General features: G+C 48.9%; 14 non-coding genes across 14 annotated transcripts; 1 reads left to right on the plus strand and 13 right to left on the minus strand.

The window, feature by feature from the left end:
* Nucleotides 1-885: 885 nt before the first annotated feature.
* TRNAA-AGC (transfer RNA alanine (anticodon AGC)) lies at nt 886-958 on the minus strand. The gene has a single exon. It is a non-coding gene; the product is annotated as a tRNA-Ala (tRNA).
* An 889-nt stretch (nt 959-1,847) lies between these two features.
* TRNAG-GCC (transfer RNA glycine (anticodon GCC)) lies at nt 1,848-1,918 on the minus strand. The gene has a single exon. It is a non-coding gene; the product is annotated as a tRNA-Gly (tRNA).
* A 1,624-nt stretch (nt 1,919-3,542) lies between these two features.
* TRNAA-AGC (transfer RNA alanine (anticodon AGC)) lies at nt 3,543-3,615 on the minus strand. Its single transcript has one exon. It is a non-coding gene; the product is annotated as a tRNA-Ala (tRNA).
* An 889-nt stretch (nt 3,616-4,504) lies between these two features.
* TRNAG-GCC (transfer RNA glycine (anticodon GCC)) lies at nt 4,505-4,575 on the minus strand. Its single transcript has one exon. It is a non-coding gene; the product is annotated as a tRNA-Gly (tRNA).
* Nucleotides 4,576-5,145: 570 nt separating this feature from the next.
* TRNAM-CAU (transfer RNA methionine (anticodon CAU)) lies at nt 5,146-5,217 on the plus strand. The gene has a single exon. It is a non-coding gene; the product is annotated as a tRNA-Met (tRNA).
* Nucleotides 5,218-6,186: 969 nt separating this feature from the next.
* Nucleotides 6,187-6,259, minus strand: TRNAA-AGC (transfer RNA alanine (anticodon AGC)). Its single transcript has one exon. It is a non-coding gene; the product is annotated as a tRNA-Ala (tRNA).
* Nucleotides 6,260-7,148: 889 nt separating this feature from the next.
* Nucleotides 7,149-7,219, minus strand: TRNAG-GCC (transfer RNA glycine (anticodon GCC)). The gene has a single exon. It is a non-coding gene; the product is annotated as a tRNA-Gly (tRNA).
* A 1,623-nt stretch (nt 7,220-8,842) lies between these two features.
* On the minus strand, nt 8,843-8,915 carry TRNAA-AGC (transfer RNA alanine (anticodon AGC)). Its single transcript has one exon. It is a non-coding gene; the product is annotated as a tRNA-Ala (tRNA).
* An 889-nt stretch (nt 8,916-9,804) lies between these two features.
* On the minus strand, nt 9,805-9,875 carry TRNAG-GCC (transfer RNA glycine (anticodon GCC)). Its single transcript has one exon. It is a non-coding gene; the product is annotated as a tRNA-Gly (tRNA).
* Nucleotides 9,876-11,499: 1,624 nt separating this feature from the next.
* TRNAA-AGC (transfer RNA alanine (anticodon AGC)) lies at nt 11,500-11,572 on the minus strand. The gene has a single exon. It is a non-coding gene; the product is annotated as a tRNA-Ala (tRNA).
* Nucleotides 11,573-12,461: 889 nt separating this feature from the next.
* On the minus strand, nt 12,462-12,532 carry TRNAG-GCC (transfer RNA glycine (anticodon GCC)). The gene has a single exon. It is a non-coding gene; the product is annotated as a tRNA-Gly (tRNA).
* Nucleotides 12,533-14,156: 1,624 nt separating this feature from the next.
* TRNAA-AGC (transfer RNA alanine (anticodon AGC)) lies at nt 14,157-14,229 on the minus strand. Its single transcript has one exon. It is a non-coding gene; the product is annotated as a tRNA-Ala (tRNA).
* Nucleotides 14,230-15,118: 889 nt separating this feature from the next.
* On the minus strand, nt 15,119-15,189 carry TRNAG-GCC (transfer RNA glycine (anticodon GCC)). Its single transcript has one exon. It is a non-coding gene; the product is annotated as a tRNA-Gly (tRNA).
* Nucleotides 15,190-16,813: 1,624 nt separating this feature from the next.
* TRNAA-AGC (transfer RNA alanine (anticodon AGC)) lies at nt 16,814-16,886 on the minus strand. Its single transcript has one exon. It is a non-coding gene; the product is annotated as a tRNA-Ala (tRNA).
* Between the last annotated feature and the right edge of the window lie 493 nt (nt 16,887-17,379).

Below are 17,379 nucleotides of genomic sequence, written 5' to 3' on the forward strand. Positions count from 1 at the left end.
GGAGCACACCGCAGACAGCCCGGCAACAAACCCAGCCCTCAATGCGCCAAGTCCCCTACACGTGCTGTCTTTCAGCTCTTTGCTTTCACTTGTCTAATCTGTCCATCCTAAGACAAAACTCATACAATATTCCAACAGTCTGAACTGTGGAATTCATTGATCTATTCATAGATTTCTTGAGGGAGATTGTTGATAAATATTTCTGTCCCAAACAGAGGATCTTCTCCAACCCAGTCTGCACGAGGGCCACCATATTTCCTCTGACCATTGACCTGTACCGGGTTAATATGACATCTTTCCATCCACTCCGCAAGGGAAGATTTATTGTCTTTATACAGAGTTGTAATCCAAGCCTCGCTCTCAGCGTTCATCGCGTTGTTGTCCATCATTGGAGAATGATCTGCTCTCTCCATGGGCCCTAATCAGTGGGCAGAAGGCTAGCCCCTAGTTCCCTCCAAAAGCCCTGTTCTGGTTGGGTCTGTGACACTTCTGTGTCAAGGAAGTGGGACGTGATTGTGGTGATAAAACCAGTGGAAACCTCTCAGCTTCTACATGGCACTTGCACTTTTTGCACTAATGGAATATTGTCTCTTGGCCATGGAAGGCTGGCCGTGCTTTGGGTAATAGATTGCTTTGGTCCAACACTGCCTTGCGCGACTTCTGGCAGGCAAAGCAAGCACTTTATGCTTTGTGTTAGTCCTTCTGTGTCAATTTATGGGCTGAAGCCACATCTGCCCGAGAGTGTCAACGCCATGGCACATGTTACGAGGATGACTCCTGCTTGGCCTTTTGACTAGAGAGGCGAGGCTTTTCCCACAGCGCTCAGTGCCGAGCCTGAAGAAAAAAAAAATCCAAAGCAGGTCACCCCACGTGAGGGCTTTCCTTTGGAGGATGCGGGCATTGATCCCGCTACCTCTCGCATGCTAAGCGAGCGCTCTACCACTTGAGCTAATCCCCCTTGGCTCCGGTGCTTTCTTTGCGCTCTCGTTGATCACTGCTCTCTTATGTGCTACGCGGCATAAAGTCCACCATCTGTTTTGTGTAACTGTGTTTCATTCAGCACAGCACAATGCAGCATCCCAGTGCTATATACCACCTGCCAGCAATCAACTCCTTCACTGCCACCAACAATTGCCTCTCTCACTAGCACTGTTGCCAGAGATGCAATCTTCAAGCGCAAAGGATTAAAAATCACCTTTTTACCCCGTACGCTGCTTATTGACATGACACATTAGGTCTACATTCCACAGACTCAAAGCATAGATATATTTCCTCATTTTTTACTACTTGCAGCTTCACATTTAAATGCTGTATATACATCTAAGATCACCCAGAATGCAATCTGGAAACCAACCATCAGATGGCATCAGAACACCTACCACGTTAGATAGCTATATCTCCAGGCACCTCCCCGTGTCAGCATTGATGGGTTAGGCTGTGGCCGCTAGACACCAAGACAGCCTCCATTTTCCCAATTTCAAAGGTTTTCACTCTTCCTCCACAGAGGTCCCTTTTTTCTTTCCTGAGACTTTGGACAGCAGAATCCCTTGGGAAGAAGCTCCTTCTCCAGCCAGTAGCGAGGGTTCTGGTGTTATCCATGGAACCCTTGGTGGCAGAGTGGCACCTCCAAGCATGTCCGTGGGCGACTAACAACCATTTCCTTCGGTATGGCCCCATGGCTTTCCATGATGTCATTTGAAGGAGGTGGTTTCAAAAAGGCTCACACCGACTAGCAGGTTCTAGACAATACACATGAGCCTTGACACCTTCCAAGGTACTGGATATCTGGGGGCGGCGGGATACTGAGCTACCTGTGAGGCGATAGCTGGATAGAAAGTGAGCATAATTGCATTGGCCGGGAATCGAACCCGGGCCTCCCGCGTGGCAGGCGAGAATTCTACCACTGAACCACCAATGCTCTTTGGCAGGACACATGTGGCTTCCCTGGCCTGACAGGTGCTAAAAGGTGCTGCTTTAGGCCATGGTAACCATCTCTGTGAATACATTCAGATGTGGGTCAAGTCCACCCAAAGACATGCCTTTCTTCAGCCGTACACACCACCACTGTGAACATGTAGGACAGCCCATTGCGTCTTTGAGGCTAGAAAGCCTTTCCATTGGAGAAGAAAAGCCCCAAGACTGGGCCAGAGCTTTTTCTAAGTACCTTTGACTTGGGGTTGACTTGTCAAAATCAATGTCAGTGCCTATTAATCTACCTTGCGACTTTGCCGGATGGACCCACTCCCCATTCACATCCGTAGGAGATCTTTAGAGGGGCTCCACATTGGCCTGATGTGAGACTCTGCAAAGTCAATAGGAGCTGCCTGAAACAGAGAGGAACCGATCTTTTCCCATGAAAGCCTTCTATAAGCAGAATGTGGAAAGTGGCCGTGGAGCGGCAGGCGAGGTTGCCTCCCAGCCAAAGAATTTCCTGAAGTTTTTGTCCCGTAGGACCGGTAGCATATTACATCCTCCTATTTTTGCTGGGTCTTCCGGCCTGGAGCAGAGTGGCGCAGCGGAAGCGTGCTGGGCCCATAACCCAGAGGTCGATGGATCGAAACCATCCTCTGCTAAGTTGACCTTTTTCTCTGGCAATCTCTCTTTCTTTGCTTAGGCAAAGGGCTTTCTTTCACCCAGAAAATGCTTTGATTAATCGGGGAGCACACCGCAGACAGCCCGGCAACAAACCCAGCCCTCAATGCGCCAAGTCCCCTACACGTGCTGTCTTTCAGCTCTTTGCTTTCACTTGTCTAATCTGTCCATCCTAAGACAAAACTCATACAATATTCCAACAGTCTGAACTGTGGAATTCATTGATCTATTCATAGATTTCTTGAGGGAGATTGTTGATAAATATTTCTGTCCCAAACAGAGGATCTTCTCCAACCCAGTCTGCACGAGGGCCACCATATTTCCTCTGACCATTGACCTGTACCGGGTTAATATGACATCTTTCCATCCACTCCGCAAGGGAAGATTTATTGTCTTTATACAGAGTTGTAATCCAAGCCTCGCTCTCAGCGTTCATCGCGTTGTTGTCCATCATTGGAGAATGATCTGCTCTCTCCATGGGCCCTAATCAGTGGGCAGAAGGCTAGCCCCTAGTTCCCTCCAAAAGCCCTGTTCTGGTTGGGTCTGTGACACTTCTGTGTCAAGGAAGTGGGACGTGATTGTGGTGATAAAACCAGTGGAAACCTCTCAGCTTCTACATGGCACTTGCACTTTTTGCACTAATGGAATATTGTCTCTTGGCCATGGAAGGCTGGCCGTGCTTTGGGTAATAGATTGCTTTGGTCCAACACTGCCTTGCGCGACTTCTGGCAGGCAAAGCAAGCACTTTATGCTTTGTGTTAGTCCTTCTGTGTCAATTTATGGGCTGAAGCCACATCTGCCCGAGAGTGTCAACGCCATGGCACATGTTACGAGGATGACTCCTGCTTGGCCTTTTGACTAGAGAGGCGAGGCTTTTCCCACAGCGCTCAGTGCCGAGCCTGAAGAAAAAAAAAATCCAAAGCAGGTCACCCCACGTGAGGGCTTTCCTTTGGAGGATGCGGGCATTGATCCCGCTACCTCTCGCATGCTAAGCGAGCGCTCTACCACTTGAGCTAATCCCCCTTGGCTCCGGTGCTTTCTTTGCGCTCTCGTTGATCACTGCTCTCTTATGTGCTACGCGGCATAAAGTCCACCATCTGTTTTGTGTAACTGTGTTTCATTCAGCACAGCACAATGCAGCATCCCAGTGCTATATACCACCTGCCAGCAATCAACTCCTTCACTGCCACCAACAATTGCCTCTCTCACTAGCACTGTTGCCAGAGATGCAATCTTCAAGCGCAAAGGATTAAAAATCACCTTTTTACCCCGTACGCTGCTTATTGACATGACACATTAGGTCTACATTCCACAGACTAAAAGCATAGATATATTTCCTCATTTTTTACTACTTGCAGCTTCACATTTAAATGCTGTATATACATCTAAGATCACCCAGAATGCAATCTGGAAACCAACCATCAGATGGCATCAGAACACCTACCACGTTAGATAGCTATATCTCCAGGCACCTCCCCGTGTCAGCATTGATGGGTTAGGCTGTGGCCGCTAGACACCAAGACAGCCTCCATTTTCCCAATTTCAAAGGTTTTCACTCTTCCTCCACAGAGGCCCCTTTTTTCTTTCCTGAGACTTTGGACAGCAGAATCCCTTGGGAAGAAGCTCCTTATCCAGCCAGTAGCGAGGGTTCTGGTGTTATCCATGGAACCCTTGGTGGCAGAGTGGCACCTCCAAGCATGTCCGTGGGCGACTAACAACCATTTCCTTCGGTATGGCCCCATGGCTTTCCATGATGTCATTTGAAGGAGGTGGTTTCAAAAAGGCTCACACCGACTAGCAGGTTCTAGACAATACACATGAGCCTTGACACCTTCCAAGGTACTGGATATCTGGGGGCGGCGGGATACTGAGCTACCTGTGAGGCGATAGCTGGATAGAAAGTGAGCATAATTGCATTGGCCGGGAATCGAACCCGGGCCTCCCGCGTGGCAGGCGAGAATTCTACCACTGAACCACCAATGCTCTTTGGCAGGACACATGTGGCTTCCCTGGCCTGACAGGTGCTAAAAGGTGCTGCTTTAGGCCATGGTAACCATCTCTGTGAATACATTCAGATGTGGGTCAAGTCCACCCAAAGACATGCCTTTCTTCAGCCGTACACACCACCACTGTGAACATGTAGGACTTTGAGGCTAGAAAGCCTTTCCATTGGAGAAGAAAAGCCCCAAGACTGGGCCAGAGCTTTTTCTAAGTACCTTTGACTTGGGGTTGACTTGTCAAAATCAATGTCAGTGCCTATTAATCTACCTTGCGACGTTGCCGGATGGACCCACTCCCCATTCACATCCGTAGGAGATCTTTAGAGGGGCTCCACATTGGCCTGATGTGAGACTCTGCAAAGTCAATAGGAGCTGCCTGAAACAGAGAGGAACCGATCTTTTCCCATGAAAGCCTTCTATAAGCAGAATGTGGAAAGTGGCCGTGGAGCGGCAGGCGAGGTTGCCTCCCAGCCAAAGAATTTCCTGAAGTTTTTGTCCCGTAGGACCGGTAGCATATTACATCCTCCTATTTTTGCTGGGTCTTCTGGCCTGGAGCAGAGTGGCGCAGTGGAAGCGTGCTGGGCCCATAACCCAGAGGTCGATGGATCGAAACCATCCTCTGCTAAGTTGACCTTTTTCTCTGGCAATCTCTCTTTCTTTGCTTAGGCAAAGGGCTTTCTTTCACCCAGAAAATGCTTTGATTAATCGGGGAGCACACCGCAGACAGCCCGGCAACAAACCCAGCCCTCAATGCGCCAAGTCCCCTACACGTGCTGTCTTTCAGCTCTTTGCTTTCACTTGTCTAATCTGTCCATCCTAAGACAAAACTCATACAATATTCCAACAGTCTGAACTGTGGAATTCATTGATCTATTCATAGATTTCTTGAGGGAGATTGTTGATAAATATTTCTGTCCCAAACAGAGGATCTTCTCCAACCCAGTCTGCACGAGGGCCACCATATTTCCTCTGACCATTGACCTGTACCGGGTTAATATGACATCTTTCCATCCACTCCGCAAGGGAAGATTTATTGTCTTTATACAGAGTTGTAATCCAAGCCTCGCTCTCAGCGTTCATCGCGTTGTTGTCCATCATTGGAGAATGATCTGCTCTCTCCATGGGCCCTAATCAGTGGGCAGAAGGCTAGCCCCTAGTTCCCTCCAAAAGCCCTGTTCTGGTTGGGTCTGTGACACTTCTGTGTCAAGGAAGTGGGACGTGATTGTGGTGATAAAACCAGTGGAAACCTCTCAGCTTCTACATGGCACTTGCACTTTTTGCACTAATGGAATATTGTCTCTTGGCCATGGAAGGCTGGCCGTGCTTTGGGTAATAGATTGCTTTGGTCCAACACTGCCTTGCGCGACTTCTGGCAGGCAAAGCAAGCACTTTATGCTTTGTGTTAGTCCTTCTGTGTCAATTTATGGGCTGAAGCCACATCTGCCCGAGAGTGTCAACGCCATGGCACATGTTACGAGGATGACTCCTGCTTGGCCTTTTGACTAGAGAGGCGAGGCTTTTCCCACAGCGCTCAGTGCCGAGCCTGAAGAAAAAAAAAATCCAAAGCAGGTCACCCCACGTGAGGGCTTTCCTTTGGAGGATGCGGGCATTGATCCCGCTACCTCTCGCATGCTAAGCGAGCGCTCTACCACTTGAGCTAATCCCCCTTGGCTCCGGTGCTTTCTTTGCGCTCTTGTTGATCACTGCTCTCTTATGTGCTACGCGGCATAAAGTCCACCATCTGTTTTGTGTAACTGTGTTTCATTCAGCACAGCACAATGCAGCATCCCAGTGCTATATACCACCTGCCAGCAATCAACTCCTTCACTGCCACCAACAATTGCCTCTCTCACTAGCACTGTTGCCAGAGATGCAATCTTCAAGCGCAAAGGATTAAAAATCACCTTTTTACCCCGTACGCTGCTTATTGACATGACACATTAGGTCTACATTCCACAGACTCAAAGCATAGATATATTTCCTCATTTTTTACTACTTGCAGCTTCACATTTAAATGCTGTATATACATCTAAGATCACCCAGAATGCAATCTGGAAACCAACCATCAGATGGCATCAGAACACCTACCACGTTAGATAGCTATATCTCCAGGCACCTCCCCGTGTCAGCATTGATGGGTTAGGCTGTGGCCGCTAGACACCAAGACAGCCTCCATTTTCCCAATTTCAAAGGTTTTCACTCTTCCTCCACAGAGGTCCCTTTTTTCTTTCCTGAGACTTTGGACAGCAGAATCCCTTGGGAAGAAGCTCCTTCTCCAGCCAGTAGCGAGGGTTCTGGTGTTATCCATGGAACCCTTGGTGGCAGAGTGGCACCTCCAAGCATGTCCGTGGGCGACTAACAACCATTTCCTTCGGTATGGCCCCATGGCTTTCCATGATGTCATTTGAAGGAGGTGGTTTCAAAAAGGCTCACACCGACTAGCAGGTTCTAGACAATACACATGAGCCTTGACACCTTCCAAGGTACTGGATATCTGGGGGCGGCGGGATACTGAGCTACCTGTGAGGCGATAGCTGGATAGAAAGTGAGCATAATTGCATTGGCCGGGAATCGAACCCGGGCCTCCCGCGTGGCAGGTGAGAATTCTACCACTGAACCACCAATGCTCTTTGGCAGGACACATGTGGCTTCCCTGGCCTGACAGGTGCTAAAAGGTGCTGCTTTAGGCCATGGTAACCATCTCTGTGAATACATTCAGATGTGGGTCAAGTCCACCCAAAGACATGCCTTTCTTCAGCCGTACACACCACCACTGTGAACATGTAGGACAGCCCATTGCGTCTTTGAGGCTAGAAAGCCTTTCCATTGGAGAAGAAAAGCCCCAAGACTGGCCCAGAGCTTTTTCTAAGTACATTTGACTTGGGGTTGACTTGTCAAAATCAATGTCAGTGCCTATTAATCTACCTTGCGACTTTGCCGGATGGACCCACTCCCCATTCACATCCGTAGGAGATCTTTAGAGGGGCTCCACATTGGCCTGATGTGAGACTCTGCAAAGTCAATAGGAGCTGCCTGAAACAGAGAGGAACCGATCTTTTCCCATGAAAGCCTTCTATAAGCAGAATGTGGAAAGTGGCCGTGGAGCGGCAGGCGAGGTTGCCTCCCAGCCAAAGAATTTCCTGAAGTTTTTGTCCCGTAGGACCGGTAGCATATTACATCCTCCTATTTTTGCTGGGTCTTCCGGCCTGGAGCAGAGTGGCGCAGCGGAAGCGTGCTGGGCCCATAACCCAGAGGTCGATGGATCGAAACCATCCTCTGCTAAGTTGACCTTTTTCTCTGGCAATCTCTCTTTCTTTGCTTAGGCAAAGGGCTTTCTTTCACCCAGAAAATGCTTTGATTAATCGGGGAGCACACCGCAGACAGCCCGGCAACAAACCCAGCCCTCAATGCGCCAAGTCCCCTACACGTGCTGTCTTTCAGCTCTTTGCTTTCACTTGTCTAATCTGTCCATCCTAAGACAAAACTCATACAATATTCCAACAGTCTGAACTGTGGAATTCATTGATCTATTCATAGATTTCTTGAGGGAGATTGTTGATAAATATTTCTGTCCCAAACAGAGGATCTTCTCCAACCCAGTCTGCACGAGGGCCACCATATTTCCTCTGACCATTGACCTGTACCGGGTTAATATGACATCTTTCCATCCACTCCGCAAGGGAAGATTTATTGTCTTTATACAGAGTTGTAATCCAAGCCTCGCTCTCAGCGTTCATCGCGTTGTTGTCCATCATTGGAGAATGATCTGCTCTCTCCATGGGCCCTAATCAGTGGGCAGAAGGCTAGCCCCTAGTTCCCTCCAAAAGCCCTGTTCTGGTTGGGTCTGTGACACTTCTGTGTCAAGGAAGTGGGACGTGATTGTGGTGATAAAACCAGTGGAAACCTCTCAGCTTCTACATGGCACTTGCACTTTTTGCACTAATGGAATATTGTCTCTTGGCCATGGAAGGCTGGCCGTGCTTTGGGTAATAGATTGCTTTGGTCCAACACTGCCTTGCGCGACTTCTGGCAGGCAAAGCAAGCACTTTATGCTTTGTGTTAGTCCTTCTGTGTCAATTTATGGGCTGAAGCCACATCTGCCCGAGAGTGTCAACGCCATGGCACATGTTACGAGGATGACTCCTGCTTGGCCTTTTGACTAGAGAGGCGAGGCTTTTCCCACAGCGCTCAGTGCCGAGCCTGAAGAAAAAAAAATCCAAAGCAGGTCACCCCACGTGAGGGCTTTCCTTTGGAGGATGCGGGCATTGATCCCGCTACCTCTCGCATGCTAAGCGAGCGCTCTACCACTTGAGCTAATCCCCCTTGGCTCCAGTGCTTTCTTTGCGCTCTCGTTGATCACTGCTCTCTTATGTGCTACGCGGCATAAAGTCCACCATCTGTTTTGTGTAACTGTGTTTCATTCAGCACAGCACAATGCAGCATCCCAGTGCTATATACCACCTGCCAGCAATCAACTCCTTCACTGCCACCAACAATTGCCTCTCTCACTAGCACTGTTGCCAGAGATGCAATCTTCAAGCGCAAAGGATTAAAAATCACCTTTTTACCCCGTACGCTGCTTATTGACATGACACATTAGGTCTACATTCCACAGACTCAAAGCATAGATATATTTCCTCATTTTTTACTACTTGCAGCTTCACATTTAAATGCTGTATATACATCTAAGATCACCCAGAATGCAATCTGGAAACCAACCATCAGATGGCATCAGAACACCTACCACGTTAGATAGCTATATCTCCAGGCACCTCCCCGTGTCAGCATTGATGGGTTAGGCTGTGGCCGCTAGACACCAAGACAGCCTCCATTTTCCCAATTTCAAAGGTTTTCACTCTTCCTCCACAGAGGTCCCTTTTTTCTTTCCTGAGACTTTGGACAGCAGAATCCCTTGGGAAGAAGCTCCTTCTCCAGCCAGTAGCGAGGGTTCTGGTGTTATCCATGGAACCCTTGGTGGCAGAGTGGCACCTCCAAGCATGTCCGTGGGCGACTAACAACCATTTCCTTCGGTATGGCCCCATGGCTTTCCATGATGTCATTTGAAGGAGGTGGTTTCAAAAAGGCTCACACCGACTAGCAGGTTCTAGACAATACACATGAGCCTTGACACCTTCCAAGGTACTGGATATCTGGGGGCGGCGGGATACTGAGCTACCTGTGAGGCGATAGCTGGATAGAAAGTGAGCATAATTGCATTGGCCGGGAATCGAACCCGGGCCTCCCGCGTGGCAGGCGAGAATTCTACCACTGAACCACCAATGCTCTTTGGCAGGACACATGTGGCTTCCCTGGCCTGACAGGTGCTAAAAGGTGCTGCTTTAGGCCATGGTAACCATCTCTGTGAATACATTCAGATGTGGGTCAAGTCCACCCAAAGACATGCCTTTCTTCAGCCGTACACACCACCACTGTGAACATGTAGGACAGCCCATTGCGTCTTTGAGGCTAGAAAGCCTTTCCATTGGAGAAGAAAAGCCCCAAGACTGGGCCAGAGCTTTTTCTAAGTACCTTTGACTTGGGGTTGACTTGTCAAAATCAATGTCAGTGCCTATTAATCTACCTTGCGACTTTGCCGGATGGACCCACTCCCCATTCACATCCGTAGGAGATCTTTAGAGGGGCTCCACATTGGCCTGATGTGAGACTCTGCAAAGTCAATAGGAGCTGCCTGAAACAGAGAGGAACCGATCTTTTCCCATGAAAGCCTTCTATAAGCAGAATGTGGAAAGTGGCCGTGGAGCGGCAGGCGAGGTTGCCTCCCAGCCAAAGAATTTCCTGAAGTTTTTGTCCCGTAGGACCGGTAGCATATTACATCCTCCTATTTTTGCTGGGTCTTCCGGCCTGGAGCAGAGTGGCGCAGCGGAAGCGTGCTGGGCCCATAACCCAGAGGTCGATGGATCGAAACCATCCTCTGCTAAGTTGACCTTTTTCTCTGGCAATCTCTCTTTCTTTGCTTAGGCAAAGGGCTTTCTTTCACCCAGAAAATGCTTTGATTAATCGGGGAGCACACCGCAGACAGCCCGGCAACAAACCCAGCCCTCAATGCGCCAAGTCCCCTACACGTGCTGTCTTTCAGCTCTTTGCTTTCGCTTGTCTAATCTGTCCATCCTAAGACAAAACTCATACAATATTCCAACAGTCTGAACTGTGGAATTCATTGATCTATTCATAGATTTCTTGAGGGAGATTGTTGATAAATATTTCTGTCCCAAACAGAGGATCTTCTCCAACCCAGTCTGCACGAGGGCCACCATATTTCCTCTGACCATTGACCTGTACCGGGTTAATATGACATCTTTCCATCCACTCCGCAAGGGAAGATTTATTGTCTTTATACAGAGTTGTAATCCAAGCCTCGCTCTCAGCGTTCATCGCGTTGTTGTCCATCATTGGAGAATGATCTGCTCTCTCCATGGGCCCTAATCAGTGGGCAGAAGGCTAGCCCCTAGTTCCCTCCAAAAGCCCTGTTCTGGTTGGGTCTGTGACACTTCTGTGTCAAGGAAGTGGGACGTGATTGTGGTGATAAAACCAGTGGAAACCTCTCAGCTTCTACATGGCACTTGCACTTTTTGCACTAATGGAATATTGTCTCTTGGCCATGGAAGGCTGGCCGTGCTTTGGGTAATAGATTGCTTTGGTCCAACACTGCCTTGCGCGACTTCTGGCAGGCAAAGCAAGCACTTTATGCTTTGTGTTAGTCCTTCTGTGTCAATTTATGGGCTGAAGCCACATCTGCCCGAGAGTGTCAACGCCATGGCACATGTTACGAGGATGACTCCTGCTTGGCCTTTTGACTAGAGAGGCGAGGCTTTTCCCACAGCGCTCAGTGCCGAGCCTGAAGAAAAAAAAAATCCAAAGCAGGTCACCCCACGTGAGGGCTTTCCTTTGGAGGATGCGGGCATTGATCCCGCTACCTCTCGCATGCTAAGCGAGCGCTCTACCACTTGAGCTAATCCCCCTTGGCTCCGGTGCTTTCTTTGCGCTCTCGTTGATCACTGCTCTCTTATGTGCTACGCGGCATAAAGTCCACCATCTGTTTTGTGTAACTGTGTTTCATTCAGCACAGCACAATGCAGCATCCCAGTGCTATATACCACCTGCCAGCAATCAACTCCTTCACTGCCACCAACAATTGCCTCTCTCACTAGCACTGTTGCCAGAGATGCAATCTTCAAGCGCAAAGGATTAAAAATCACCTTTTTACCCCGTACGCTGCTTATTGACATGACACATTAGGTCTACATTCCACAGACTCAAAGCATAGATATATTTCCTCATTTTTTACTACTTGCAGCTTCACATTTAAATGCTGTATATACATCTAAGATCACCCAGAATGCAATCTGGAAACCAACCATCAGATGGCATCAGAACACCTACCACGTTAGATAGCTATATCTCCAGGCACCTCCCCGTGTCAGCATTGATGGGTTAGGCTGTGGCCGCTAGACACCAAGACAGCCTCCATTTTCCCAATTTCAAAGGTTTTCACTCTTCCTCCACAGAGGTCCCTTTTTTCTTTCCTGAGACTTTGGACAGCAGAATCCCTTGGGAAGAAGCTCCTTCTCCAGCCAGTAGCGAGGGTTCTGGTGTTATCCATGGAACCCTTGGTGGCAGAGTGGCACCTCCAAGCATGTCCGTGGGCGACTAACAACCATTTCCTTCGGTATGGCCCCATGGCTTTCCATGATGTCATTTGAAGGAGGTGGTTTCAAAAAGGCTCACACCGACTAGCAGGTTCTAGACAATACACATGAGCCTTGACACCTTCCAAGGTACTGGATATCTGGGGGCGGCGGGATACTGAGCTACCTGTGAGGCGATAGCTGGATAGAAAGTGAGCATAATTGCATTGGCCGGGAATCGAACCCGGGCCTCCCGCGTGGCAGGCGAGAATTCTACCACTGAACCACCAATGCTCTTTGGCAGGGCACATGTGGCTTCCCTGGCCTGACAGGTGCTAAAAGGTGCTGCTTTAGGCCATGGTAACCATCTCTGTGAATACATTCAGATGTGGGTCAAGTCCACCCAAAGACATGCCTTTCTTCAGCCGTACACACCACCACTGTGAACATGTAGGACAGCCCATTGCGTCTTTGAGGCTAGAAAGCCTTTCCATTGGAGAAGAAAAGCCCCTAGACTGGGCCAGAGCTTTTTCTAAGTACCTTTGACTTGGGGTTGACTTGTCAAAATCAATGTCAGTGCCTATTAATCTACCTTGCGACTTTGCCGGATGGACCCACTCCCCATTCACATCCGTAGGAGATCTTTAGAGGGGCTCCACATTGGCCTGATGTGAGACTCTGCAAAGTCAATAGGAGCTGCCTGAAACAGAGAGGAACCGATCTTTTCCCATGAAAGCCTTCTATAAGCAGAATGTGGAAAGTGGCCGTGGAGCGGCAGGCGAGGTTGCCTCCCAGCCAAAGAATTTCCTGAAGTTTTTGTCCCGTAGGACCGGTAGCATATTACATCCTCCTATTTTTGCTGGGTCTTCCGGCCTGGAGCAGAGTGGCGCAGCGGAAGCGTGCTGGGCCCATAACCCAGAGGTCGATGGATCGAAACCATCCTCTGCTAAGTTGACCTTTTTCTCTGGCAATCTCTCTTTCTTTGCTTAGGCAAAGGGCTTTCTTTCACCCAGAAAATGCTTTGATTAATCGGGGAGCACACCGCAGACAGCCCGGCAACAAACCCAGCCCTCAATGCGCCAAGTCCCCTACACGTGCTGTCTTTCAGCTCTTTGCTTTCACTTGTCTAATCTGTCCATCCTAAGACAAAACTCATACAATATTCCAACAGTCTGAACTGTGGAATTCATTGATCTATTCATAGATTTCTTGAGGGAGATTGTTGATAAATATTTCTGTCCCAAACAGAGGATCTTCTCCAACCCAGTCTGCACGAGGGCCACCATATTTCCTCTGACCATTGACCTGTACCGGGTTAATATGACATCTTTCCATCCACTCCGCAAGGGAAGATTTATTGTCTTTATACAGAGTTGTAATCCAAGCCTCGCTCTCAGCGTTCATCGCGTTGTTGTCCATCATTGGAGAATGATCTGCTCTCTCCATGGGCCCTAATCAGTGGGCAGAAGGCTAGCCCCTAGTTCCCTCCAAAAGCCCTGTTCTGGTTGGGTCTGTGACACTTCTGTGTCAAGGAAGTGGGACGTGATTGTGGTGATAAAACCAGTGGAAACCTCTCAGCTTCTACATGGCACTTGCACTTTTTGCACTAATGGAATATTGTCTCTTGGCCATGGAAGGCTGGCCGTGCTTTGGGTAATAGATTGCTTTGGTCCAACACTGCCTTGCGCGACTTCTGGCAGGCAAAGCAAGCACTTTATGCTTTGTGTTAGTCCTTCTGTGTCAATTTATGGGCTGAAGCCACATCTGCCCGAGAGTGTCAACGCCATGGCACATGTTACGAGGATGACTCCTGCTTGGCCTTTTGACTAGAGAGGCGAGGCTTTTCCCACAGCGCTCAGTGCCGAGCCTGAAGAAAAAAAAAATCCAAAGCAGGTCACCCCACGTGAGGGCTTTCCTTTGGAGGATGCGGGCATTGATCCCGCTACCTCTCACATGCTAAGCGAGCGCTCTACCACTTGAGCTAATCCCCCTTGGCTCCGGTGCTTTCTTTGCGCTCTCGTTGATCACTGCTCTCTTATGTGCTACGCGGCATAAAGTCCACCATCTGTTTTGTGTAACTGTGTTTCATTCAGCACAGCACAATGCAGCATCCCAGTGCTATATACCACCTGCCAGCAATCAACTCCTTCACTGCCACCAACAATTGCCTCTCTCACTAGCACTGTTGCCAGAGATGCAATCTTCAAGCGCAAAGGATTAAAAATCACCTTTTTACCCCGTACGCTGCTTATTGACATGACACATTAGGTCTACATTCCACAGACTCAAAGCATAGATATATTTCCTCATTTTTTACTACTTGCAGCTTCACATTTAAATGCTGTATATACATCTAAGATCACCCAGAATGCAATCTGGAAACCAACCATCAGATGGCATCAGAACACCTACCACGTTAGATAGCTATATCTCCAGGCACCTCCCCGTGTCAGCATTGATGGGTTAGGCTGTGGCCGCTAGACACCAAGACAGCCTCCATTTTCCCAATTTCAAAGGTTTTCACTCTTCCTCCACAGAGGTCCCTTTTTTCTTTCCTGAGACTTTGGACAGCAGAATCCCTTGGGAAGAAGCTCCTTCTCCAGCCAGTAGCGAGGGTTCTGGTGTTATCCATGGAACCCTTGGTGGCAGAGTGGCACCTCCAAGCATGTCCGTGGGCGACTAACAACCATTTCCTTCGGTATGGCCCCATGGCTTTCCATGATGTCATTTGAAGGAGGTGGTTTCAAAAAGGCTCACACCGACTAGCAGGTTCTAGACAATACACATGAGCCTTGACACCTTCCAAGGTACTGGATATCTGGGGGCGGCGGGATACTGAGCTACCTGTGAGGCGATAGCTGGATAGAAAGTGAGCATAATTGCATTGGCCGGGAATCGAACCCGGGCCTCCCGCGTGGCAGGCGAGAATTCTACCACTGAACCACCAATGCTCTTTGGCAGGACACATGTGGCTTCCCTGGCCTGACAGGTGCTAAAAGGTGCTGCTTTAGGCCATGGTAACCATCTCTGTGAATACATTCAGATGTGGGTCAAGTCCACCCAAAGACATGCCTTTCTTCAGCCGTACACACCACCACTGTGAACATGTAGGACAGCCCATTGCGTCTTTGAGGCTAGAAAGCCTTTCCATTGGAGAAGAAAAGCCCCTAGACTGGGCCAGAGCTTTTTCTAAGTACCTTTGACTTGGGGTTGACTTGTCAAAATCAATGTCAGTGCCTATTAATCTACCTTGCGACTTTGCCGGATGGACCCACTCCCCATTCACATCCGTAGGAGATCTTTAGAGGGGCTCCACATTGGCCTGATGTGAGACTCTGCAAAGTCAATAGGAGCTGCCTGAAACAGAGAGGAACCGATCTTTTCCCATGAAAGCCTTCTATAAGCAGAATGTGGAAAGTGGCCGTGGAGCGGCAGGCGAGGTTGCCTCCCAGCCAAAGAATTTCCTGAAGTTTTTGTCCCGTAGGACCGGTAGCATATTACATCCTCCTATTTTTGCTGGGTCTTCCGGCCTGGAGCAGAGTGGCGCAGCGGAAGCGTGCTGGGCCCATAACCCAGAGGTCGATGGATCGAAACCATCCTCTGCTAAGTTGACCTTTTTCTCTGGCAATCTCTCTTTCTTTGCTTAGGCAAAGGGCTTTCTTTCACCCAGAAAATGCTTTGATTAATCGGGGAGCACACCGCAGACAGCCCGGCAACAAACCCAGCCCTCAATGCGCCAAGTCCCCTACACGTGCTGTCTTTCAGCTCTTTGCTTTCACTTGTCTAATCTGTCCATCCTAAGACAAAACTCATACAATATTCCAACAGTCTGAACTGTGGAATTCATTGATCTATTCATAGATTTCTTGAGGGAGATTGTTGATAAATATTTCTGTCCCAAACAGAGGATCTTCTCCAACCCAGTCTGCACGAGGGCCACCATATTTCCTCTGACCATTGACCTGTACCGGGTTAATATGACATCTTTCCATCCACTCCGCAAGGGAAGATTTATTGTCTTTATACAGAGTTGTAATCCAAGCCTCGCTCTCAGCGTTCATCGCGTTGTTGTCCATCATTGGAGAATGATCTGCTCTCTCCATGGGCCCTAATCAGTGGGCAGAAGGCTAGCCCCTAGTTCCCTCCAAAAGCCCTGTTCTGGTTGGGTCTGTGACACTTCTGTGTCAAGGAAGTGGGACGTGATTGTGGTGATAAAACCAGTGGAAACCTCTCAGCTTCTACATGGCACTTGCACTTTTTGCACTAATGGAATATTGTCTCTTGGCCATGGAAGGCTGGCCGTGCTTTGGGTAATAGATTGCTTTGGTCCAACACTGCCTTGCGCGACTTCTGGCAGGCAAAGCAAGCACTTTATGCTTTGTGTTAGTCCTTCTGTGTCAATTTATGGGCTGAAGCCACATCTGCCCGAGAGTGTCAACGCCATGGCACATGTTACGAGGATGACTCCTGCTTGGCCTTTTGACTAGAGAGGCGAGGCTTTTCCCACAGCGCTCAGTGCCGAGCCTGAAGAAAAAAAAAATCCAAAGCAGGTCACCCCACGTGAGGGCTTTCCTTTGGAGGATGCGGGCATTGATCCCGCTACCTCTCGCATGCTAAGCGAGCGCTCTACCACTTGAGCTAATCCCCCTTGGCTCCGGTGCTTTCTTTGCGCTCTCGTTGATCACTGCTCTCTTATGTGCTACGCGGCATAAAGTCCACCATCTGTTTTGTGTAACTGTGTTTCATTCAGCACAGCACAATGCAGCATCCCAGTGCTATATACCACCTGCCAGCAATCAACTCCTTCACTGCCACCAACAATTGCCTCTCTCACTAGCACTGTTGCCAGAGATGCAATCTTCAAGCGCAAAGGATTAAAAATCACCTTTTTACCCCGTACGCTGCTTATTGACATGACACATTAGGTCTACATTCCACAGACTCAAAGCATAGATATATTTCCTCATTTTTTACTACTTGCAGCTTCACATTTAAATGCTGTATATACATCTAAGATCACCCAGAATGCAATCTGGAAACCAACCATCAGATGGCATCAGAACACCTACCACGTTAGATAGCTATATCTCCAGGCACCTCCCCGTGTCAGCATTGATGGGTTAGGCTGTGGCCGCTAGACA

The sequence above is a fragment of the Staurois parvus genome, unplaced genomic scaffold (genome assembly GCF_062004578.1).
Source record: "Staurois parvus isolate SC_StPar_1 unplaced genomic scaffold, SC_StPar_1.0 ptg001130l, whole genome shotgun sequence".
Classification (NCBI taxonomy): Eukaryota; Metazoa; Chordata; class Amphibia; order Anura; family Ranidae; genus Staurois; species Staurois parvus.